The 25,736-nt window shown below is 44.3% G+C and overlaps 1 protein-coding gene across 7 annotated transcripts in view; it reads right to left on the bottom strand.

Annotated features, from left to right (window-relative positions):
* Ac76E (adenylate cyclase type 2 Ac76E) overlaps positions 1-25,736 on the bottom strand; it is an 884,870-nt gene that overhangs the window by 802,651 nt on the left and 56,483 nt on the right. For 2 of the 7 annotated variants that reach the window (XM_065429477.1, XM_065429480.1), the window contains exon 1: positions 17,372-17,608. The exons of 4 other annotated variants lie outside the window; for them this stretch is intronic. The gene's annotated coding sequence lies outside the window, so the exon portion shown is untranslated. Of the gene's footprint in view, positions 1-14,853; positions 14,970-17,371; positions 17,609-25,736 lie in introns of those variants that run through there. One more of the 7 variants, XM_065429476.1, reaches the window with a different exon arrangement.

The raw sequence follows: 25,736 nt of genomic DNA, 5'->3' as shown, positions 1-25,736 counted from the left end.
TGGGAAGCTGTGCTGCCCAACTCGGACCTCGAAGCCCAACGGAGAAGTACGAACTTTGATGCTTCGAGGTCCGAGTTGGACCTCCAAGCCTCCAAGACATCACTTGGCTAACAGAGGTCTTGGACTAAAGAAGCCTACTACTGAGGACTTCCCCCACACTTCATTTCAATAAATGTCATCTCTGTCTCTGTGATGTGATCTCGATAACCTGGAGGAATACTTGAACGAAAGTTTTACATCGAGAAGCAGCAATGTCCTAGGTATCGAGTTTGTGCGTCCATAAAGCTTTGCTTCTGAAAGTGCACAATTTAAATCGCTAACACTGGCTGGCTAAAAGCAATATAGAGGTAAGATTAGGCATACAGATACTCGAGACACTCTACGTGAGATATGCAAGATTCAACAGTTGTGGAGTAGTCCAAATTAAAAATTTATTGCTAAATACAGGCAAATTCAAGACCACGCAAGCACGGCGGCTGAGAAAGGCGGGAAGTATGTGGTGAGGCGGGACTTATACAGTGGGCAAGGCCCCTTAGTCATGCCGCATGACTCTTTGAGCAGGATATAAACGCACGCTTGCTCATAATGCGCTCACTTCATGATTCCTCTTTGTAGAAAAAGAAGTCTCAAGATCAGCTTGGTCCTGCTCATCGTTTGACCGATGCTGAAATTAATAGCCAAAGTTTCTCAGACGAACGTTTTTACACAGCGAATGACTTAAAGATACTACGGGTAACTAAGAGTGTACCTTTTCTTTTTGTCAACCTAGTAAATCCAAGATAAAACAGCGCCTGCTGTTCTCAGTAGAAGCTATAAAAATGTATGCACAAGTTAATGAAGTCTCGTATGTTTGCTAATCGAATGGCGCAGGGTGCACCTTATTTCAAATATCATTTACCGCTATTTGGTACTCAATACGCGTAATGTTATCATTCTCGGAGACGATATCACAACGCAACGTCAGCGCTGTAAGAATAATGTAAGCACGTTCGCCTCCACCGTCCTTCTTTCGAAAGATAGAGTGCTTTTCTCTACTCTAACCTAAGTTAGCTGGACATTCTAGCAACCATGGAGTGAAATATTTCGGAACGCTGGCCTCGGCCCTCATCGATGTAGAAAGCTATGATGGAGCTGGTGCGATACTTCAACACAAGTGGGTCTTCCGATCACATCTTAAAGCGTCCTGATTGGCCATGTGTGCATCTGCACTCATTTACTTTCAGCCTTCCTCCAATCTCTTCATTTTTTATCTATGATTTCGTCTCCCTATAGGAATAATGTAGCCTGGCACGACTCTGACTAACCACCCTGCCTTTCCTCCTTTTGTCTCCACTTCTTTAGACCAGCGTGTCAAGGCATGCTCGCTCTGAACGCCCACTTGAGGTGAATGAAAACCTTTCATAAAGCTACAGTCCCCAGCCAGGACAGTCTCTGAAATCAACGAGGCCTGCCTAAAAGCAAACATAAAACTGCAGTTTTTACAACGAAGAACTGGAGTACAAAACTTCTCGTCCTGTGATTGCTCAGCATTTACGAGAAGCTCTATTTAAGAGACGAGAGGTTCTTGGCCTCAACTCTTTTTTCTCTTCCTCTTTTCTTGGGAGGTAATCTAGGAAAATAGTTACTGCGCAGGTTGAGGTGAACTGGCAATCAAGCGGAGATTCAACTGCAAAAACACACGAAGCTCTTTAATTATGACAAAAGAAAGGGAACCGACAACCAGTCCAAACATACAATGAGACGTATATCAAGATATCAGAGATGACGTGCTGGCGTACAGTGCTGCACGACTGCAAGTGGGCCTCGAGAAATAGTTATCTGAAAAAGTTTACAGAAAGCATCACTTGGAGCTGCAAAGCATCAGTTCAACCTTTCGCCTCGGAGTCTAGGCGTCTATACATCAACAGGCGAAAGAAAGTATGTCGTTTGCGGAGTGACTCACTAATGTCCTGCCATTTGTTGGCCCACACGTTGCAAACCTTGCACATTGAGGCGAACACTGATTATAGCTGTCAGGCAAAGGCTGAGATAGCTAAATTCGCCATAGTTTTTCAAGTAACCTGTGTTGTGCCACGTACTCGAATCCATGAAGACTAATTCTCTTGTAGGATCACGTACGGCTCTTGTGTCGGTGTTCTTCTCCTTGTGTATGGAAAGTTTAATCGTACGTGCAGTCTGTGCCGCGAGCTTTGTTTGCACTCTGTTTATCGAGTCCCAACGCATAATTTCAAGCTTATGTTTGTGTAGGCACATCAGCGTATTGTGCCACCGCATATGAAAGCAAGTTACCCTTGGTTACACACATTACATGATGCAAGAGTGCCCGCAGGCACCACACTCGTAGCAGTAATAATTCATCGCTACTCCCTCATACAGGTTTCGTTAACTTATCTCTTCAAGTTGAGGTGCAGGTTATGTTACTGATGAGCGCCTTGTTGGTGTACACTTTAAATGGTTTTGTTATTTGATAATCTTTAACACTACGCAAATGGTCAACAAAGCGCACTTTGCGGCATTTATTCTGCAAACGCTGTCAATGCATTGCATTGATCCTCGTCGACAGAATCCGAAGATCAAAGGCGACGTGTAATCAGAACGCGCAAGAAAGCAATATTACCGTACATGCATCATGACTGTTTCTGGAAGATTGGCTAGATTCTTGCCGCATACGGCTGAGACCACTGACTGTTACAGATTGTATAACACTAGGGCTGCAAGCTTGTTGGTAATGCATCTTCAAGGGGTGTACGGTACCGCGATTAAAAGACGGGACAAAGGAAGACACACAGGGACACATACAGCGCTGTGTGTGTCCCTGTGTATCTTCTTTTGTCCCGTCTTTTAATCACGCTACCCTACATCCCTTGTATAACAGCGCTTTCCACAGACGTTGATCAGACAACGGGATTTTCTTTATAAGAAGCAGGGAAATTCATGTTCTCTGCTCTTTTTTATGAATTATGTTTTTTTCGATGGGACATTTGCTTATAGGTAAACGACAATTTTTAATGAATTTGCGTGCCGCTTCCACGTCCTCATATAAATTGAAAAAAAGATAGACAAACTTCAGTCAGAGAGAAATAAAGCCGGCACCTTTAAGCACTTCAGAAAATTGGTTCAACGTCAAATTGTCGCTGCATACGAAATTGCCACGCGCTGCACGCGGTTCTACATAGGTCAGACAAGGCGCCGCCAGAATGTACGACTAAGGGAGCACACGATAAATTTAAGCGCCGATTACGAAAGCTGTACACTGCAAGTCCTACAATTGTTTGCCTTTGTTCAGCAAGCCAATTGTTCTGTATAAACATAAGGACACTTTGGCGCGCGAAATAATGAAAAAATTCTTCATTCAGAAAGCTGATGAAGCTTGCATTCGTGTGCCTTCAGTAGCTTTACTGCGGAGTGAGATAAATCTTTTAGAAGCGTGATGAGACTCTGCCTTGAGCGATGTGGCCTCCAGTTTAAGCATTTTGGTGCCAGCGATGTTTTATCATTTTTTGCTGCCCTTTGATTTTGGCATTTTTTCCTGATTTTCCATCCGCATGAAGTGGCTTTCGTTCAGTTGTGGTGACTGCGCCGTTAGTGCTGCTTGCTTATAAATAATTGCTTGCTCTAATAAACATCTAAGTCAAATAAAGTAAGCGTTTGTGATCATTCTTCTCCCTCCTTGTCTTCTCTAGCTACCAGCATTTTACCATGAATCTGTGCCAACTCACCCACATGTCGGCGTTGCTTAATAAGCTTGACCAGACGCATCCTGATGTCACAATTTTTTTTGCACTCGTGATTGGTTCGCACGAAGCAGTGCCCCCCTCCCCCCCATCACCAAGATCGACCACTTAGCGTGACAAATATTAAGAAATTAACAGAATGCTGTCTCTTTACAGTGACACCAAGTTATACACTATAATAGGCTCCAATTACTAAACTGGGTACGTTATACGCTAAGATTTATTTTTCATGAAATGCCCAATCATCTACAAACAAAGAACAACAATCATTCCATTTTTGGCACCTCTTACGTTTGGAACCTGATATCCTTATGGCAAGCATAACATGAACACAGACGTCTCCCTCCCAACTAGACGTCTTTGTTCATGTTATGCGTATACCATAAGGGTATCAGTTTCTCAGAGGTTGTCAAGCATCGGCTGCAGGAAGCTTTAAATGGAATAAGTGATTATTTAGGAAAACGGGGCATGCAAATATATTGTGCCAAGTCAGCAGTTTTATCCTTCACGAGAAAAAAAGCTTAGAAACCTCGGTCTTTCAACAGACAACCATGACAGCGAGCTGGTTCGGAAACATCGTTTCCTCGGCATTCTTTTAGGCTGCAAGCTTCGATGGACTCACCATCTGACCGCCCGAGAGGACCAAACTAGTTGTGTCACAAACGGTTTCCGCAGAACCACAGGCACGAAGTGGTGTAGAGCAGCTGCATCCCTGCTCCAGGAACACCGAACACTTGTCCCTCAGAGAATTGCTTACTCCGCCCCAGTATTGCACAGATTATCTGCGGCGTCTCTCCGCCGGCTACAGCTGTTGCAAGCTCGGACTTTACGAGTGCGCCTAGGAGGCCCTCAGGCTACATCCAGTCACATCACTGCTGCAGAAGCGTGGAAACCATATTTCACCGTAATTCGCAGCCTGGAAACATGTCGGCGTCTCTTCAGAAGTTCCACCCAGCATTCTGCGTACTCGCTTTTTTCAATGATAGAGATGCGACCGTGTGTACAGATACACGCCATGTTTCAAGAGCATAAATCACGGCTTCCACCATCGGTTTCTGGGACTCAGGCCTCTGCTACCAAGCATAGCTTCTACAGGCACCAAAAATAGGAATGTCAGTCGAAGGTTTTAAACATAAAAGCGACGTTTCCACATTAGCAACGAAGTAATTAGCTTTACACCAGATATTTTACAGGTACCAGGAATGTATTCACGTCTACACGGACGGTTTTGTAATCGAAGAAAGTGCGACTGCAGCTTATGTTATACCATCCTTACAAGTAGAGTACGTTTGTTGGATAGGACGCACATCGTCACCAACAATAGCGGAATTAGTGGCAATTCTCCAAGCCGCTCAATTTATCAAAACATAGAAGACGCTAAAAAAGTGGGTAATCTGTACGGACTCCTTATCGGCTTAAGCATGTCTTGAAGATATTGATCACAACCAAGCACACGCGCAAATGTCCAGTACTCAACAGTTTAACTCAAGCTACTGAAAGAAAACATAAAGTGATATTACAGTGGGTCCCAGGACATGTTCCTATAGCAGCCAACGATTTCGCGGACTCGGCAATATCGGCCCATAAGGATGCAGAAACTCAACTCATCCCTTTATCACTAATGGAGACGCAACGCGTGTTAAGAGTACTAAAGAGGTACTTGTGTTTGTCAGCCTGGTTCAGTGAAAATACTAAGGAATTTATTCTTTAGAAAGTGGGCGCTCAACTCAAGTACCAGCTGGATGCAGAACTCCCGAAAAGTACCGAGACACCAAATCATCGACTGCGCCTTGTGACAGCATACACCAAACATTTTATATATCACATAAAACGGTCTTCTTACACGGCTTGCTCCTGTGGCAACGACAATGAGGATGTTCACCATCTACTCTTAGAATGTCCCAGGTACGCGACGCAAGGAAGGCAGCTACAGCAAGAGCTACAGTCCATTCATCCTCACCGACCTTTCTCACTTGCGAAATTTCTGGGCCCATGGCCATCGAAAATAACACAGCGATAAGCGTTGAACGCACTCGAGCATTTTTACGAAGACACAGGCATCCTTAACAAGCACTCGACATCGCACTGAAATAGTCACACAAACTGCAACTTGCTTTTATTATTTGTAATTATTAACGCCTGTATAAATTACATGTCATGCTCCTTTGCATTCTGTGCTGAAGCACACTCTTAGCTGTCACACTCTGTGCGTGCATTATACTAACTCTGATGAGAATGTAAACGGATGAGGAATCACACAGACTATGTCGCGGTCGCTTGTGTGTGTTTGTGACTTTGTCTACAAATTCATTGTGGTCCGACTTGCATTTGCCTTTTACAGTTATACGATCGTGGGTGTATAGGATTGTGTGCTGTGGATTTCTGGCCCTATGACATTGTTTATTTTTATTTTCTTACTACATATATTTTGCATATTGTTCTTTATGCTGTGCGAAAATTAGTAGCCGCCACCAGGGTGACTACATCTTTCTTTTATTTTCATTTCAATAAAAAAAAAGAAACACCGGCATCCTTAAGCGTTCAGGTTAGGAAAAATATTTTTCGAACCGTCTGTGAAAGAAAGGAGCAGACGCTATGCTAGTAATCAAAGGTACGACAATCTTAGGTGGATTTATATTATTTCGTAACATTTGACTGCGGGGTGCCGCGGGTGTATGACTCGTTGACTTGGTTATTTGTGTCTTATACAACTGCTTCTAGAAGAAAATGTACCAAGTCTTTTTTCCATTTCCTTGATAAATAGTAATGAATTAACGAAAATGATTTTGGCAGGCATTCTGTATATAAGTTTTCTCAGTATTTCTACGCCACAAGAAGAATTATGGAGATATCTCTTCTCACCAGTGTCGAAAAAACACTGCTCACTGCTTCTTGACGTGTATATTACTAATGTCAACGACCAAGATCCCTGTTTCAAGCGCTTTGTCTCCACTATTTTTTCTTCTTCCCCGTGTACCTGCGCTACAATTATCGTCGGCGAAACGGCGCGACTCCAAATTTAGCTTCTGGAATAATAAGTGCCGTCATTCATTATCAGCTGCCTGTTTGTGACATACGAGCCATAACTATTCGCTTGAAGACAACGCGCAACATACATACAGACTTTTAGAACAATCAGAGATGTAGCCACAGTAAGCTTAGCCACTTTCTCCAATGAAGTACTGGAGACAGATTGGTCCAACGTTTTCTTTTTACAGCGAAGCTCTTAATTAGTTCCCCCGGAATTATGTCCGTGTGTAGACATTAAACTCTCCATACGTGGGCCGATCCCGAAGATAGTGCAATACCGGGCCGACCCACGACGGGGGCGCAGTTCACCCTGAACCCCATCAAGGACATTATAAAGTTATATATCACCGTTAGGGGGCCCCATACACAGCTCCGCTGGTCATTCTTCTTGACAGAGTGGAAGGGCACTGAGTTTTTTTTTTTATGCTAATAGATCCAAGGAAGCTTATTGTCTCTTTCATCATAAGATTGAAATAGGCAACAATAAGAATTCTAAGTCCAGTCTATACGCGATAGGATAAAAAAAATAAGCCTCTTCACCATCGGTGATGTCGTTCACATCTACACCGACTCGCTCAGCACTGTGCTGCAGCTCAAACAACACGAAAACTATACATATGTGACGGCCTGTGAAGGCTTCCTATCTCTCCAAATTCAGTATCCCCGCTCGCCGAGTCACGACCACTACATTTATCTAGGCAACCACATCACTCTCTCCATCACATGTACACCCCGCTATGTTTCTCCTTTGACCCGCCACTCCTTTTCATCCTTGAAGCCCCGAAATTCTTTTCTCCGACGGGGTACATGCACAACGATCCCCCGTGTGTCTGCTCCTTTTCCCGTAATCTCGATCGGGTAAAGGAAAATTCCTACGCTTACACCTTCCGTCACCTAAGCCCAGCCTCCAGCGCCTCAGAACCTTGTAAACTGCCCAAACGCCTGCAATGGACTCTCACCACCCGCGAGGGCTGTGTACAGAGTTTGTACAAATGCCTTTATCCTAGCCTAAAGCTACGAGTGCATGGAAAACTACTTTTACAAGGCAATTCTGCACTTTCAACAGGGAGCACGCGAGCATGTACGTATTGAACGATTTCGATATGTTCTGTGGCAACGCATCTGAATAATAACAAGTCCCCCTCATCCCCTTTCGTTTCATTAACAGCAAAAATTAAGACGCATTGCAGCAATTCAATGCTCTAATAAACAATGTTAGTAATCGCTTGCAAAAATTAACATTTTGTGGGATTTCTTTAGCCCTTAAGTAATTCAAAACGCACGCATTCCTCGGAAACGGCTGAATGAAGTTCTGGACCGTAAAAGTGATAACTGTCAAATAAGAAACATAATTTAGATGGCAGCGCCGTTTCTAACGTCAATATAGCCAATTCATTCGATTACAACCTTACATCTCTGTCTAGCACAAGAAGCTACCACCTGAACAGTTTTCGGTTCTGAACCCTTAGAGAAAGGGAACCGAGTTTCGGCTCCCACCAATGTATACAAAATAATCAAAGTATTCATGCCAATAACATTTAGCACCCATGGTGACGTGAATGGGTTGGAAATGAGACCATCTGAGAAAGGTTTAGACAATGTCCTGCATTAGAGAATGTTCCCGACAGTGTCACCAGAGACCAAAATCATTATTCTACAAAATAGTGATGACGTTAATGAACTATCCATGTACAGACCTACACCTGCACAACCAGTGGTTTAGAAAGATTTGTAGAAGTCGATACAAAGCTGCATGACGTCCTTTCTTATGAAGCGAAAAAAAAATATTACAGGTGCAACCACTAAAAGGCGTTTGACAGGATAAATACTCCCTCATCTAAAAAACCTTGTCACGATAATCCTGCAACTATTACCAATAACGTTTCTAATGTAAAGTGCTATGTCTACGAGATCCCCTTCTTCCGCTCGCATCAGCCGCCAATGACGCACCCTCTCCCCGTCTCCAGACTCTCCCCCCGTCGGCGGCTCCCGGAGAGACACAAACAGCAGGAGCTAGACAGAGAGCAACCGGAGACGAGTTGGGAGCGCGCTGCCGCGCAAGCCCCTCTGCAATAAACCCCGTTCCATGTTCCGAACGCCTTTTATTACGGCTGCCGCGGACATAACACAAAGGCACCTAGAGGAGGCTTGCGACAGGGAAGGATTCTGAACCACTATTATTTTGGTTATTGATGAATAATCTATAGCTAAATGATGAATTATAGATATTTCGGATAAATTAGTAATCTATTCGTATGACAAGACACCAATTTTACATCTTCATTGCGCGTAACTATTGGTGTTAACTGTATACTAGTCAAACTGTCATGCTGCTGTGTGAATGATTTTCCTACTTTAATTTTGCGAAAACTAAGATTGCGCTGTTCACACAAAATAATTTAGTAACTTCATATTATCGCTTAAGAAAGATGTCATGCGACGGCATTTCGGAGATTATATCAAACGACAACCTCCCAAAATACAATTGCACGAATCATCGTCTTTGTTCTGCTTCGGAGCCTCGAGTGGGCGCCGCCGCCTATCAGTTTCTGCCTTAAGAAAAATGAAGGGCTGCGCGTTCTTCTGCTGTCGCCTTTTACCAACGGCGTTTCTTCGATGCAAGAGAGAATTCCAAGTAAGCGGTAAGTTGCTCGGGCGTTTCGACCTCCCGGCGTTTCTGCGCTGCGTAGGCCTAACGGCGTGGCTCTCCGTCACGTAGCGACCGCCTCCTCTTTGGATACGACCGCCTTCTTGCGATACATCTTAGCGACTGGCGCTTTAATAACGAGCAGGGATGATGATGCATTAAGCGACGCGCTAGGCGCCACGCGCCAAGCGTAGAGGATGATGCGAACGCCTCTGCGACCGGTGCTTCTGAGCAGTGCACAGAGAAAAATGCAATCGGCACGTGCCCGACACAACGCAACGCCGCGATGACGTAATTGCCTTGATATTGCAAGCAATAAGAACTCGAAGTGGGTGGAGAAAGATGATGTATTCGGGGAACTACAGAATGGATTCAGACTAGGCAGACGCTTAGAGGATAATATGTTTGTGCTAACTCAGGGCATAGATATTTATGCAGCTCAGGATACACACTCATGGATAACATGTCTACATATCAAAGGAATCTACGACATATTGGACAGGGAGTTCTTACGGGATATATTCAAGCACGAAGGCATAAATGACGATATCGTGGAGCTTCTCAAAGATATATATAGAGACAACCGAGTACAAGTTGTACGGGAAGGCCGAAAATGTAACGAGGTGGTGGAAATTCACCAACGACTGAAGCAAGGATGTCCTCTGTCTCCAATGTTGTTCACGCTTTATGTTAGTGGCATAGAAAGACGACCGGAAAACAGTGAAATAGAGTTCGATTTATCCTACATGTGTAATGGAGAAATGGTGCAACGGTATGTCCCCGGACTGATGTATGCGGACGACATATTGCTACTAGCGGACAATCCAAGGGATTTACAGAGACTTGCGAATATCTATGGAAACGCAGCGACAAATCTAGACCTGAAGTTTCGCACAGACAAATCGGGAATTGTGATTTTTAATGATGAGACCAGTAATTAAGTGATGTCGATTCAACAGCAAGTCATACACATAGTCAGGCAATATAAGTACCTCGGCATATGCATAAACGAAGGAAAGACTTACTCAACAACCCGCCAAAATCATTTGAAAATAAAGTGAAAGTGGAAGGCAGCATAATGAAACATAGAGCACTTTGGGGGAACAATAAATATGAGGTGGTGCCTGGAATCTTGGAAGGAGTAGTGGCGCCAGCGCTAGCGTATGCAAATGCCATTCTGTGCTTAAAATCGGTTATCTTGTCGGGGTTGGAAGTTAACCAAAGATGGGTAGGCCGGTTGGCTTTGGAAGCCCACGGTAAAACCACAAATGAGGCAGTGCAGGGTGACATGGGTTGGACATCGTTTGAATTCAGAAAAACACAGGGCAAAATTAGTTTTGAAGAAAGACTCAGGAACATGAATCAAAATAAATGAGCGGCTATAGTTCACAAGTATCTGCACCTGAAAAGCGTGGGCACAAAATGGAGGAAGAGGTCCGGAAAGTTGGCAACTAAGTACAGGTTAACTGAAAGTGTAAATAGACAACCAGAAGTCATCAGAAAGAAAGTGAGAGAAGCAGAGACAGCGAATTGGATTCAGATAATGGAAACAAAAATTACCATAAGGAATTACAAGAATGGGAAGAAATTAGGGGGAAAAATTTGTATCATAAGAGAGAGAGCAGCGCTTTGCCATTTGAGGCCAGAGCTGCTTGCCTGAGGACGAAAAAATACCGGAGGCAATATTCACAACACGATATTCACAACGCATTCGTGTGCAGCAGCAAAAGTCCGGAGACCAGCCAGCACATCCTAATGGAATGTGGAGACTCACCCAGTGAGACCCCGTAGGTAACGTACACCTTCCAGAAGCGCTTGGGTTTAATGTGGACTGAAGCATCAACCAGTCAGCAGTCGAGATAAGCAAGACACGTTTAGAGTATTGGTGGAAAAAAAGAAGGGAACAGATTGATACGACCGGATCTGTTACAGGCATAGGATGCGGTTTAAGGTAAATATATCCCGGCCACGGCGGCCGCATTTCGATGGGGGCGAAATACAAAAACACCCATGTACTTAGATTTAGGGGCACGTTAAAGAACCCCAGGTGGTCGAAATTTCCGGAGTCCTCCTCTACGGCGTGCATCATAATCAGAAAGTGGTTTTGGCACGTAAAACCCCATAACTTTTTTTAAGGTAGATAGAGAAGTTTTGAGGAGCAAAAACTAAAGTTAAAGAGATGTACACAAATAAGCTAGAACGAAAAGCATGTATAGGACAGCTGATTAAATCAAGCTGGATAAGGGAACATTTGTGCCCGCCCCGTTTCAAAGGGAATGCCAATAAATCATCATCACCACCATGCCTGAGTAAAGATCCTTAAACTTCATAAAGTAGCGACACTCTCCTCCTCCACCTTCACTCCTCCTCGTTTCTCCTCTCTTTCACGCTCCCTCCTCGACTGTGGCGCCGCCTACACTGCTCGAGCGTAGCAACGACGCCAACATGCGTTCCTCCCTACTCGGTAGACGCTTCTCAAGCGAAAATGGCGCTGAAGCACGACTCTAAACAAACAAAGCCGGCGCAAGGGATCACGTGATGCTATTAGGCCAATAGCGACACGGCATCGGCCTCGGCCAGAGCGCGCGAGGAGGAGGCGGCATTCTTCAAAGTGTGCCGCTACCAAGGAGGTTTTACAAAAAATTATAAAGTGGCAACTCCCGCAGACTCTTACCAGCAGAGGTGAAGCCAGCGCTTTGTCTGGCTTCATCGTTAAAAGCGTGCTCAACTGGCCGGAGAATAGTGGCAATGCAGCTGCTCTTGCTCTGTGATAATAAATTCTGGAGTGATTGAACAATAAGAGCTTGTTGTTTGGGGCTAGAATATTGCCATTGGCTAAGTCGTCATATCGCGATCTCCCGTAACAACTTGTCAAGACGTTCAATTTTCATCCTAAAACGAGTGACAGACAGACACATCAAGAATCACCTGCATGGCGAAATTGGCCGTTTCAAAACCGCTGAAAGAGAAAAGAAAACGCTTCCTCCACTCCGCCACATCCTAACTTTAATCGATTACCTTAGTAAGGTGGCGGCGGCTGGCTTCAATTTCAGGGCACCATCTCCACTCCAGAATTATTCTTTTAAAACCTCCGTGGTCGCTACTTTACGAAGTTTAAGGGGTTTTTGTGCCTAAGTGCTAATTCTCGGCTTCTCCTTCCGGACACGCCGAGCGCGCGGTCACGTGATGGTGGCGTAATTGCGTGCGGCCGCCCCTTGCTCTCCGGCACCACGCTCCCCCTTACACCTTGATACATTTTCTTTCTCTTCGCCTCCGCGTTCCTCCTCCTCGCTCGCTGACTGCTTTCGATGATAACACACAGCGTCGAGCACCTTCGAATGAGCCACGTAATGTTAACGCATTAAAACCGTAACATAGATAATGAATATCGTTAGAATACGGAACTTTTTAAACTCATATCTCGCGTTAAACGCATTGGTATTCTAACTGAAGCCATACAGCAGAACAAACACATAGAACTTACTAGAAGTACGAGAGTTTCCCAGATTCTGCGGCATACCCTGCGAATTACAATTTTACTTGCCAAAATGCACTAAACTTGACATTTGTTTCAGTTTGCATTACGTGAAAACTAATACCGCCTAGTGTAGCGGACGACCACCCTAATCATAGTCTACAATAGTATACAAAGAAGAAACACATACTGTGCTGCGGCGAATTCTCCACAAAAGTCATACCCAGCCGCTGTTCCGTGAAGCGAGTTTAATTACACTAAATCACTTCTAAAAGGGCTATTTCTACGATAGCGTACAATATGGGCACTTAAAAAATACTACCTAAGCAACTGCTACCCTTTTTTAACACAAAAGAGAAGGACATTAGTCTTCTTCAAAACTCATTATTTCTCTATTTTAGAAAAAAATACGAAAAACAGATATCAAGCCTACCGTATTACATAAAAAGCAACTTGTTAACTTGCTATTTAAGCACTGTTATAGATATGCTATTTAAGGTCTTTATGAGTTCCACTGATCACTGCAAAAATTTAGTATAGGGTACAGAAAATAAAAACCGTGTCTCCGCAGCTTTGCTCTGGTCATCTATATCGCGCTAACAAGGCCCAAACTTTTACCCTTCTCAGGGTTTAATTGGCTTGGTATTGGGTGTCCCGGCTAACGTTAGCCAAGTTGTTAAAGGAAAAAAGATATTTAAATGACACGGTGGAAGATACGATGATAAGACCTAGGGTGTTTGGTCGTCAGACCTTCGTCGGCGGTGCACCGTAAGTCTCATAACCGAAACTTGAATTCTGTTTTTTTTTTTTAGACTGTTCTTATCTGTATATAGCTCGATTAACGTTAGCCGGGTCACACGAAATTTTCACTAGTGCGTAGCTGATGATTTGGCAAATTATATAAGCTACCACTATATTTGGGCTGTTCTTCTTGTTTTTATATTTTTAATCGTTCATTGTCCCATTGGGACCCTAGAGGTATCAATAAATAAAAAAAATACGGTGTCCTCTCTGTATTTTCTTTTTTCATCGTAATTAATTGGTAGTCAGTGCCTATATAAGCGACTGCTTTTTGACTAGATTTGTTATCATTTTTTTGGAATTCAAGGCGTGTCGCGTGACACTTGTGCCTAGCAATATAGGATGCAACATTCTCTCTCTCTCTCTCTCTCACACACACACACACACACAAACACACACACACACACAAACACACAAACTGTCTCTCACTCACATGTAAGTGCTTCTTTTTTTTATCGGAAGAAATGTTTACAGTTCCTATTGTTTGTTGTACTAATTGATATTCCCTCGCGCCAAAAGAACAGAACCGCGGACTCCGTCATGCCATACTGCTTAATTCTGTCCACAGCTTTCAACATCTCTGTGTTTTTATCACGGTGATGGTGTTGAGAAAAAAAAAGAATGTATGAAATGTTTCGTCGGTCACCCATCCTGTCCTCTTGCGCTATTTTGCTTAACTATAAGGTCATCACACTTAAAAAGACTGGACCAGTAGCCACAAAAATCTCTTATGCTAGAGTTGTTTACGAGTAAATTCCTGCCATTCCTGATGCTGGACACATTATTAGAGGGCAGGCCAATGGCCAGGACCACTTGCGAACACAATGCTTCGCGAATTCAGCCCAAAACCTGCACTTTACCGGTCTCATTACCATACATCTTTACGAAGGTGCCAACATAACGATATAACATTTTATTTCATGACGGCCAAACTTCAGACACATCGCTCTAAATTTTGCGTAGTTCTAAACCTATTGTAAACAAAGTTTTTGCAAAAATATTTGACTGAAGTTTATCCGAAATCAAGAAAGGGGCTGACAGATGGAATAGCACACTGTGGTATAAAGGTTATAAACATTGATAAGGTGCCTCAGAAAGGCTGGCCAACGTTTCCATAGGAGGACCTATCTTCGTCAAAGACGGCCTCGACATCCTCGGCCTGTTACCTTTAAAGGGTTAGTACAGTGACGTCACGTGCGGTTGTTGTCGTAGGCGGCTGGTTGTAAAGGGAGAGACTTCAAAGAGAATGAGCGCTGTCGCCTCACGTCTGTGAGCGTGGTTCCTAAGACGAGGAAACAAGAGCGGAAGAGTGGGAAGGCGGGGAGAAAAGAAAAGAAAGAAAAAAAGAGAAACGAGGAATGAATTTGGACAACAAATTCATATAAGACTCAACGGTCACCGCGCGGATACAAAGCACAATTTAACTAAAGCAGTAGCCAGCCACTTCAATGAACATGGCCATATATTCGACAAAGCAAGGCTCTATATACTACAAACAAATTTTCTTTCACCTCGCGAAAGTAGATATACGGATACGCAAGTTTAATTGCCTACACCCGACGGGAATTATTTGGGCAAGTGGCAACTTAAAATCTTTAAAAGTGGTAACTTAAATCTGAAATTCTCATCTCATCAACCAATGCACAAAACACATTATGCCACCAGTTAACCTTAATTCTTTAACCTCATTTATTCCTCCATTTCGATGTTTTTTTCTTGCCTACTACTCAATTTATTATACTTTTTCATGTGTTTACGTTTATATCAAGCGTACGACCTCCCTTTCCCAAATACACCTGCCCCGGCGCACTTCTGCACACGTCACCCTCCTATGTGTTATTGCGGTTTCGGTTCCCCCCCTTTTTTTACAGTTCTTTTATTATATATATATATTTTTTGAAACACCCTCACCAACATATTCCAAGGTCCCAGACGCCAGGATACCTTCTTCGGCGCCTCAGCAACACAGGGTATCCACACTTCTGTATACCGCCGTAACGACACATACGTTACGCTTGTCCTTGTCTGTCTTCCTTGTGTCCGTGGTTTTACTCGCGCTAAGCTACTACTTCAAATAAGACACCTACGTTGAGCTACTGAGGCTAACGTGCCTTGAAAGACCATGCCGCTGCCTTCCAGTTGCCCCCTGCACTGCGCCCCAACTCCTTGTCGCCATCTCAATTCCTTCAAAATTACTGGACGCATTGCTGCTACGCTACTAAAGTCATTATTTCAACTGATGTCCTTTTGGGGCCTTTTTTGTTACTCGCGCACTGCTCGCCTGGCCGGCTCTTCTAAAGCCACAATAACATGCCGCCATGTTATTCATTGAATTCAAATTTTCATTGTCATTAGATAGAACTATGGAAACGTTTATTCATCGATTAAGGCTGGCACTGCCTACACAAAGCATTTCTTGCACAGAATTGGCCGAGCGGAAACCCCCGAATGTGATTGTGGATTTGTAGATGAAGATATATATCACCTCCTTCTAGATTGCCCACATCACGACACACCAAGATGCCGACTTAAATCAGCGCTAAGTAAATTAAACCGCAGACCTTTCAGTTTAAGGAAACTTTTGGGCCCTTGGCCAACAACGGCGTTGCAGAAGAGCGCTTTAAAAGCACTAAAGACATTTTTTGAAGACAGCGGCATCGTTGGACGTTATTAGTGCTTTCATTGTTCTGTTCATTTCAATGTCACTCTATATATCCATCTGTTTGGGAATTATGATATTATGTTGACTGCTCTGTTGTGACTGTATGTGCTAATATATTTACACGATGTATATACCACCCACTGACTAGACAATGTGTTATTAGGCGACAGTATCGTTTGTACTTTTGAGACTTTCGACTACATAGGTGTGGATACATTTGCCATGTATATTGCATGTACCCGCTGACCCGCTGACTAGAAAACGTGTTATTAGGCGACAGTATCGTTTGTACTTTTGAGACTTTCGACTACATAGGTGTGGAGACATTTTCCATAGTCTTCCTGTGGAAATGTTGCTTTATAAGTCCTGGTGCTTGTGTGAAAAGATTATTTGATATGTAACCGTGAACCCTGAACGATGTGTGACGGAACCACCCAAGAGATAAGGAGTAGCCGGCGCCTTAAATTGCGCGCCAGCATCTCCTTATATCATATCAATTAAAAAAAAAACATGCCGCCAACGACACCCTTGAATGCTCCCTAACCTCTCGCTTCCCCAACACCCTCCCATGCCCTTTTTCTTTTCTTGTTCTTCTTTTTCCTCTTGGTGTCCTTTTTTGCATTTTCTTTGTTTTCTTTCTTCCCCGCCTTCCCACTCTCCCGCTCTTGTCCCCTCGTCTTAGGAACCGTGCTCACAGACGTGAGGCCACAGCGCTGATTCTCTTTGAAGTCTATCCCTTTAGAACCAGCCGCCACCCACACCAAACGCACGTGACGTCACTGTGCTAACCCTTTAAAACTAAGAGGCCTAGGATGACGAGGCCGCCTTTGATGAAGATAGGTCCTCCTATCGAAACGTTGGCCAGCCTTTCTGAGGCACCTTATCCCTGTTTATAACCTTTATACCGTAACTGAAATGAAGTTACTTCGAACCATATCCCTCATACAAATGAGGTTCTATCTAGCACAGGAGCTATTGCGTTGTAAGGATATACATTTTCTATATAGGATGCAGGTACTCACGGTTGCCCCCGTCTCGGTTGGAAGAGGTACAGAGGCGATACATACACACGACTTATGGTGCAGAGGAAGGATGCAGACCTTTAGGTTATGTATATTTCACCCAATATCAAAATCATGAAAGAGGGGTTACACAATTTTGGATCTGCAAAACTATGCAAACTCAGCGCACATACAGGAGCATGTGTGAGCCGAAGCTTTCTTGAAGCGGTTACTGCGGTTACTTAACTGCTAGGCACGCGATCATTTCAAGCACAGCGTTTTGCATCTCTTAATGCACACGTGGCCTTGCTATTATTCATCGCTTCCTCGTGCACAATTTATTTGCGATTGTTCCTTGTTTGTTTCGCCATTTTTATGTTCCTGATAAATGCCCTGCCTTCATGAAATAAAGCCTGTTGGAAGTCTGCGCTTTGTGTGCACGTCTATATTTCAGTCCACGTCTTGTCTTCTTCGTGCAGTTCAATATTTTACTGAATCAATTCATTGCCAAAAAAAAGCCATATGTTATCTCTTGTTGAATACGCGTATTAAAGCCCACCGCTTCGACTGTAACAGCATCGAGTGGGTGACATCTCCTCGAAACCAGAAAAGCAACGCATGAGCCTCGGTGTGCCACACGTAACATTCGAAGTACAAATTGAAAACTCGTGAGACATGTAAAAGCACATGCGGTATTTTACAACGTATGCGCCACACTGGCGCCGAGTGCATGATAGCGCAAGGAGGATTTACCTTTCGTTTACATCTAAACGCGCTCGCGGCAATCGGGAATCGAACGTCCAAACCTCCATAGGAGTAGCAGAAAACCAATTTCGCTCGTCAACTGGAGCGAAATGGTGCGGAACCTCGAACTTAACACCTGTCCCGCCATCCAGCAAAATTCAATTTTCCGTTCTTTATCGAACGCCCCTGAAGCGTGTAATCTTTTGTCCCAGCGCGCATGTCTCACAGTGATAAGGACAGAGATCCGAAAATACCCCCGCTATGCCAGCGCTATAGTTAACACGCCCCGGAAAAAAAGGAAGAAATATCCGCTCTTCCACTAATTAGGTCCTCGGTGTCGTTGAAAGGTGCAAGGCGTGCTGCATAGTCGCGCCTACAGTCATGGCAATACATAACGATCTCTTATTCTGCCGCTGACGAGATGACGGCTGCTCACTGCAAGCGAGGCACATTTATTGAGCAGCGGCGGCCCGTCCTGCGCGCACACTGTCTACTTTTCATACGCGGGATAATTCCTTCTGGGCGCCCACGTGCGAGCCATCAGTTAAAACGCATAAGCAAAATCTAGAAGGAATTTATTGACGCACATTACAAAATCTGCCAGTCAGGGTCCTTAAATTTTCGGTGCTGAGAGCTTCGAGGAACAGAAGAGATAGTAAATATAATTGCAGCGAAGATACCAATTTATCAGTTCAGTGTTGAGCAACAGTTAATTTGTATAGCCCCCCTCCATATAGCTTCAAACTATAGGAATACTAAAGGTACATCCGGAGCTATAGAGTCGGCGTGTGGCGCAAGTTTAGCTGCTTAGCCAGCGTGGAAATTGTGGGCGGTACATTTATTTGCATAAACTTATTCTTTTCGCTTCGAATGACCTTGTGGATTCTGATACCAGCCTTCCTACGGTGCTCATCTTTTGCGGCAAATACGTTGTATATCCCGATAATTGGTCGATGCCAATTGCGTGCGCATTGCATGTCGGCTATGTGCGATTTACTTGGGTCGGGACTAGCTGCATTAAGATCCTAGTCGATTTGCACTGTTCTCGCCCTTCTTCATGGTTTCTCAACGGCAGCATGGCCTTTGTTGCCGTCTTCAGACATTCAGTGTCATGGATAGCAAGGCGGAAACAGAAACGAAGGAAAATAATTATTCTATTATGATGACACATATAAATATTTATATTTAGTCGAGTACGATATAGGCTGCGTCAAATCTGCTCACTAGAAAACTTCTCGCATTCGGAAAAAAGGGAAGGTCGACAACAGACTCTTTTCAAAATAGCACAACGTGGTACTATCAACTGCAGACTAAGAAAACGTAGAGTGTGAAGCGCATAGCCCTTAACTTTCCTCCTTTTCTACTGCTGTTGTCGCACTATTTCAAAGTCAGGAAATTTCTCATCAGCTCTTAACTTTCCCAATTTCTAAGTCGAACTCGGCAGTGAAGGCACCCTCCGTTGCCAAGGCCGGCAAGCCAATTGATTTCTCGTTCGCCTTCAAAATCCAATCGTCACAGAAATAAAATGCAAAAAAAAGAAAAAAAAAACTACGTCCTTTAGTATATACGTCATCACTCGGTGTGAAGGGGATATCGAGATTCCCTCACACACAAAGGAAATGCTGTCAGAACGCGGCATTGCAAAAAAAAAAAATGGTAGGCGATCCAATCTTTGACTTAGGCGTCTCTTAGTGGCAGTCGCACCTCGTCTTTAGTGTTCGTTAGCTTAACTTTAGGCGAACGCAACGCACGAACCGAACTCGGAGGCAACTCTTTTCCATAATTTAGCCGGTTAAATATCATGCCACATTCTTGTGTGTGACGTCATTAGTGGCGTCATTACTTTCGCTTTCTACTTCCGGGTTTCCAGGAGTTTCACCAAAGTTGTGCTCACGTGGCGGGTCTCTAATATGTACGATTCTGGACTTTGGTGCGCGGTAATCAGTGATTTGTGATTAATTCTAATTATTCCAGACACCTCATAACTGCACTTGTAACTAAACTTATGCTCTGATATCATATCTATAGTGAATCCCATGAATTTTGTACTCTACTATTTTTTTCACTTTTTTCTGATTGATTTTGAATTTCTTCCGCGGTCGCATCAGGAGGTGAACCGGAAGTGCTGCGCAAGAAACAGGAGTGTCACTAAAAAGTATCATTCCGTGGCAACCAACGCACGTGCCCTAGAATTAAAAGCCGCAGTGTATACGTATACCCCATGTGACCATTACACTGCACAGCTATGTTGAAGGCTTAGTGGTTACTCCGCAAAGAAGTTTAACGTTTTGGTGACTTCGGCGCTACCAAAATTTTGCAGTCTGGCGCACACGCCTATATAAGAGCTAAGTCAACAAATGACCATGCATTGCTAGCAGTTATGAGTACTGCATGCTAATTTCTTCTCCCCAGGGCCGTTGTCTACAAGTTGACTAGGAAGCTAGGAAAAAGTTGTTCGCTTACATAAAACAAATATTATTAGGTAAACAGCGTACGAAGCTTGCAAATTCTAGTGATAATGCGGTCTCCCGTGCTAGTCAACATTTCATGGATTCGTGCATGAATAGGGCATATAATGCCCCCGTCGCAGCGTACCGTGGGTCGACTGAACTACAACAGGTGGTGCACGTTGTAGGGAAGCCCGAACAAACCGTACATCAGTCATTTTTCATGGCGCTAAAGTAGTAAGTATCAGTCGGCTGTGCTTGGGCCGCGATCCTGGATTTATTTCGAACACCGCAAAAGTGCCCCTGGACAACAGGTTGGATTTAGGCAATGTGGTGACCTCTACTACGGTTACTTTCTGAGCAGACGACCTTCGAATACCCGCTTTTGCGCTCCTCACGCCAGAAGGCGACGAAAGCACGGCGCCGTTCAAGCGCTGAACGACTCTGACATTCCCGCTTATTTTTGTGTGTGTGTGTGTGTGCAAGTGAATTTTTATTCTCTTTACTTCTTTCGTTATTATGTCTTTCCTTACTCCTTCCACAGTGCAGGGTAGCAAATTGGATGTTTGTCTTGCGGTTAACATCCTCGCCCTCTCGCATTTCATTTCTCCCTATTTCTTTCTCTCTCTAGGCGATTTTTGGTTCTTTATCCTGTACTGAAGTCCATAGACCTCTATGTTTCTATATTATTCTCCCAACGGAGAGCGACCTCAGCAGCTGGTATGTTCAAAGTCACAAGGTCCCGTTCAGTAGCAAAGAGGCTCAGTTGCAAAGCTACCGCGGTGGCTATGGTTCGGCTCTCTCGCTCCTCCTGCAGGAGCCGCATGTCAAAAGTTGCAATTCCTACTACACGCCACCGCCTCTGTTTCAGGGCTTCAGCTCTTGCGTATTGTCGAAGAGTGGCTTTAAAGCTTCAACACGAGTGCATACATTCGAACGTCCTCATCGCACCTCGACAATCAGAGAAAGTGCGAAAGACAGACGCAGCAAGCGCTCCGGTCACGGATGCTTCTCCCTTAAATATTTGCCTATCTGTATACCACATACTTTTGAACAGTGGAGAGCGCTTAGCGATGCAGTGCGCTCTCTATCACGACGCGCTTAATGAAAAGTGCTTAGGTAATGTGACGTGCCACGGACTTCAGCAATTTTAGGGGCTTTTACGAAAATTTCACGAAGTCAACATACTTTCGCGGCGATATTTAGGCACCCTACCATTCATTCCGTGCGCACCGTTAATCAGTTTCCGCGACTTTGGTCTCCATATTTTTTTTCTCTCTGTTTAATCCTCTTTCCATGTTTAAGGTTGCGGAACGAATGCACGCATGGGTAACCTAATCGCTCTTCTTTGTTTTCTTTCTCTCTCGCCTCTCTCGCACCATAATCAATATATATAGATTTGACCAGCATAGGATGGAAAAAACCGGAGAAGACAGCGATGGGGCAATAAGAGAAGAAGGAAGTCCTAGGCATGTGTTGATCCTTTCTTCGTGTCTACTCGTCACAGCGCTGTTTTACGCCAGAACATCTGACCACTCCCACCAATACAACTTTGACCGTTCTTGCAGGTACGGATATCAATACGGCTTAATTTTGTGCATGTGCGATTCCATCCGGTGGATGCCTTGAAATCAAAGTATTTCGTACATTTTCTTTAGGTTTCCTTCTTATTGAAGTGTATTCTTGATGAATAAAATAGTGATTTTTAAAGAAATTCGTGCTTTGTGTAATGGAAGTGACACATTTTCCGTCTTCATACACAAATTCGTCGCGTTATGCCACGAACATTCAACACTCCTGCGTCGCAAAATGAACCGGACTATTATTGAACATTACTTTTTTTCTATACTAGGATGATAGCGTAGCAATAAACTATAAGTGACTATAGCTAAAAGGAACAGCACCTTTGAGGCACATGGTAGGCGCTCGCGTTCCTATCAGTATCGTCACAATCACTAAAGGACGATTTCCAAGCGTTTAAATTACCCGCTTGTGGGACGTGGCTTGTACAAACTTCTGACCGATGGCGATACCACCCACTTCCCCAAAGAAAAATAAATTGTGCGAAGTTTCCTCCAAGCCCGAGAAAAACAGCAGGTTGGACCCGACAAATGCAAGAAAACCTAGTAAAGAGGGGGGAGGTGGGGGTTTGAGACTGAGTTACGCGCAAACCTGAAGACAACTACAACGCTTTAAATAAGACGAAATACCTTCGATGATGATGAACCCTCGAGAAAGATGTCAACTGGGATGTTCAACGCTAATATAGCAGGAGTTTCATGCCGGTATAGGTTGCTATTTAACGCGTAACAAGTTTTGTGAGCGCCCGTCCCACCCTATTTTCTTCCCAATGTGCCTGTATTACGTGGCAAATAATTTTGACTGATGAATTTGCACTGTGCCGAAACGTTAACTTTCCCCTCATATTTACATTTATTTTGATTTATGGCGACTGTCATTCCTCTTCTCCCCTTTTACCCATCATCTTAACCCGCTTTGATTACTTGCTCCTTCTCACAAAAGAATAAAGCTGAAAGTCAACGGCAGGTGAAACGGCAGGTGAGATCGAGAAGACATCGCGTGCAGCTATATTGAAATGAAGGCAATGAGAAGAAATTACTTTCATGGCTACTTTCAAAAATTAAAATCGCAATGGCGGCACCCGTGCGGACAAGCCTTTGTATCAAAAAGACACAGTCAACTAATTTATTACGTGTGTGTACGGGCTTTATAAAAAAACGTCCGCGAACTTTACATTCGGCTATAGCACAAAATTCCCCGACTACAAAAACGACGAAGGTTCGCCAAAGAACAGCGTTTCTGCGTCTATCAAGCTTGAGCCCTCCCCCGGTGTCATCCATGCTTACAGTCGTAACACCTGTGAATATCGCTAAAAACTAACAAGCGAACACAAAGCACAAAAGTAACTGTAGGCGCTATTGTATCGCCTGTGGCAGCAGATTAATCTGCATTTCCTGGTTCCTTCCAGGCTAGGCTTGTAAAAACACATAACAATTTGGGCTCTTACAACACAAAAAACTCTGTCACGAGGTGATAAATTGCTTGTTTCGTTAAAGTACCTCAAACACCCCTATTGGAGAGGTCTTACGTGAGGGGTGGGTGAAAATAAATCAAGGTATACATTTCGAGAAAAAAAGAGAAACAACTTCCTATGCAAAAAAAGAAGCAAAAAGAAAAGCTAAGTTACACCATGTTGTGGCGCTATCGGCGAAAGAACAGGACATAATATTCTCAGAAATATTTGCCACAGCCCCAAATCGGGGGAGTAAAATAGCCACAACGATCAGCGGTGCTAATCACGACTGATAGACGGTCAGAGATATATTGCCTCGATTAGTATTGCTCTACCAAGCTTGTTGACTCTATCGTAAATGCGTCACTTTTCACATCCTGTTTAGAGGCTTGAATTCACGCACAACAATTCATCCTATCTCTCACGTCATTCAAGTGCTTGCCCCAGCGGCAACCATTTGAATTTCATATTCACGTTTACTGCATCCGGTACGGAATCGTATCACCGCAGATGTCTTCTCACGCTTCATTTACAGCCATTTACGCGCAAGGCGTATATGGACATTACTTCAAGGACTCGAATACAGCGACAGCGGATTCGCCTGCCCTCTGCTGGAACAGAAGCCACATGTTGCGGAACATATATCCGCCTTGACCTTGCAAGCTCAACTGCTCTGGCATCCGGGCCACGTCCTGCTGAGACCATACGCGGCCAAACGCACGTCGCCCACGCTCGCGAAAATAATGGTGAAGACGATGCACGCGAAATGCGCGCCCCGAGCACGTACTCGTCGGGTGTGTCTTAGCTCCAATGGATGACCAGTGCCGTCGCGCCACGTATGCGTCTTTCAAGGCACGTCTTCGACTCGCATTAGATCTCGTGTCGGCGCGTGTGTCTTGATGCTAGTCACCTCCCGGGAATCGCGTTCTCTCCTCGTCCCGCTGCCCGGCCCTTGGCACTTGAAAACCAAATAATAAAGCCGTACAGCGAACACTACTAGCCGGCAATTAACTACTTGGTTATGGTCTGTTGTAGTCAGTCGCCGGAGTTAATGAAATCAAATGCGCGAAAACGCTTGCTTGTGTCGGATTGTATAGAAAAGCTTCAAAAAAGCACTGGATTAAGCTATTTTGGGGGATTTAACGTCCCGAAAGTGCCCAGTGGGCTATTAGTCACGCAGTAGTGCAGTGCTCCGGAAAAAGTGTGACCGACTGGGGCCCTTGAACGTGCACCTAAATCGAAATGCATATGTTTTTTGCATTACGCCATCATCGAACTGCAGACACCAGGGCCGGGAACTGGTCCGAAGCACCGTACTGCATGTCAAAATATACGCAATTTTGAGAGACTTTGGATGATACATGTACAGGCGCACTCACAGCTCAATTCTGTTAAGGAAGCTGCGAGATACATGCGCTAAATGAAGGTGCTCATATGGGACAATTCAACAAGTATTGAACTGACACACACACACACACACACACACGCACACACACACGCTCACCCACACGCACACGACTGACACTTCACTCGCACAGGCAGCCAACGTCTATGAACAGACTGCCTTTGCAAGTCAAGTAGGAGAGAAGAAAAGGAGACGGAGACAGGAAGGGGAGGTTCATCAGAGATTATACGGTGTACGGTGGCGAGGAACTATTTCACACAAGAAGAAACGATAGAGGCAAGCAGAAGAAAGAGCGTTAAGCGCCCGGCGAAGATAGTGACGTTTTAGATAATACTAAAAACCTGTCACACAGGTCCGAAGATCTTAGGAAGCGAGTTCTACAGAAGTCTGTTGTGACAACTACATCAGAAAGCAGAAATATGTGTTCTTATACTAAGTGACCCTCGAGTCTTTAGAGCCCAGCGCATAAGCTGTCTCCGGGCGTTATCGGGCATGAGGACACACCGTGGCGCCTTTTACCGCAAGCGACCGAGTAACGTGTAAAGTTGCATCACATGGGGACTGTCTGCTTCGGCGGCACCAGGCGCAACAATTTCCATCATATTGGCGCACAGTTTTGACCGGATGTAGCAATTATTTTTACGCAAAGAAGCTTTCTGTCTTTTTTCTTATGTTTTTAGTTGACCAACTTGTATGCTACATGAAAAAATCGTGCGTTTTTCCGTGCCCTTTTATCGAACTTTGCTAGGTATTAGA

Source organism: Dermacentor albipictus, chromosome 1, assembly GCF_038994185.2.
Source record: "Dermacentor albipictus isolate Rhodes 1998 colony chromosome 1, USDA_Dalb.pri_finalv2, whole genome shotgun sequence".
NCBI classification, from domain to species: Eukaryota; Metazoa; Arthropoda; class Arachnida; order Ixodida; family Ixodidae; genus Dermacentor; species Dermacentor albipictus.
The sequence above is the reverse complement of the archived record's forward strand: the minus strand, read 5'-3'. Positions and strand labels throughout refer to the sequence as shown.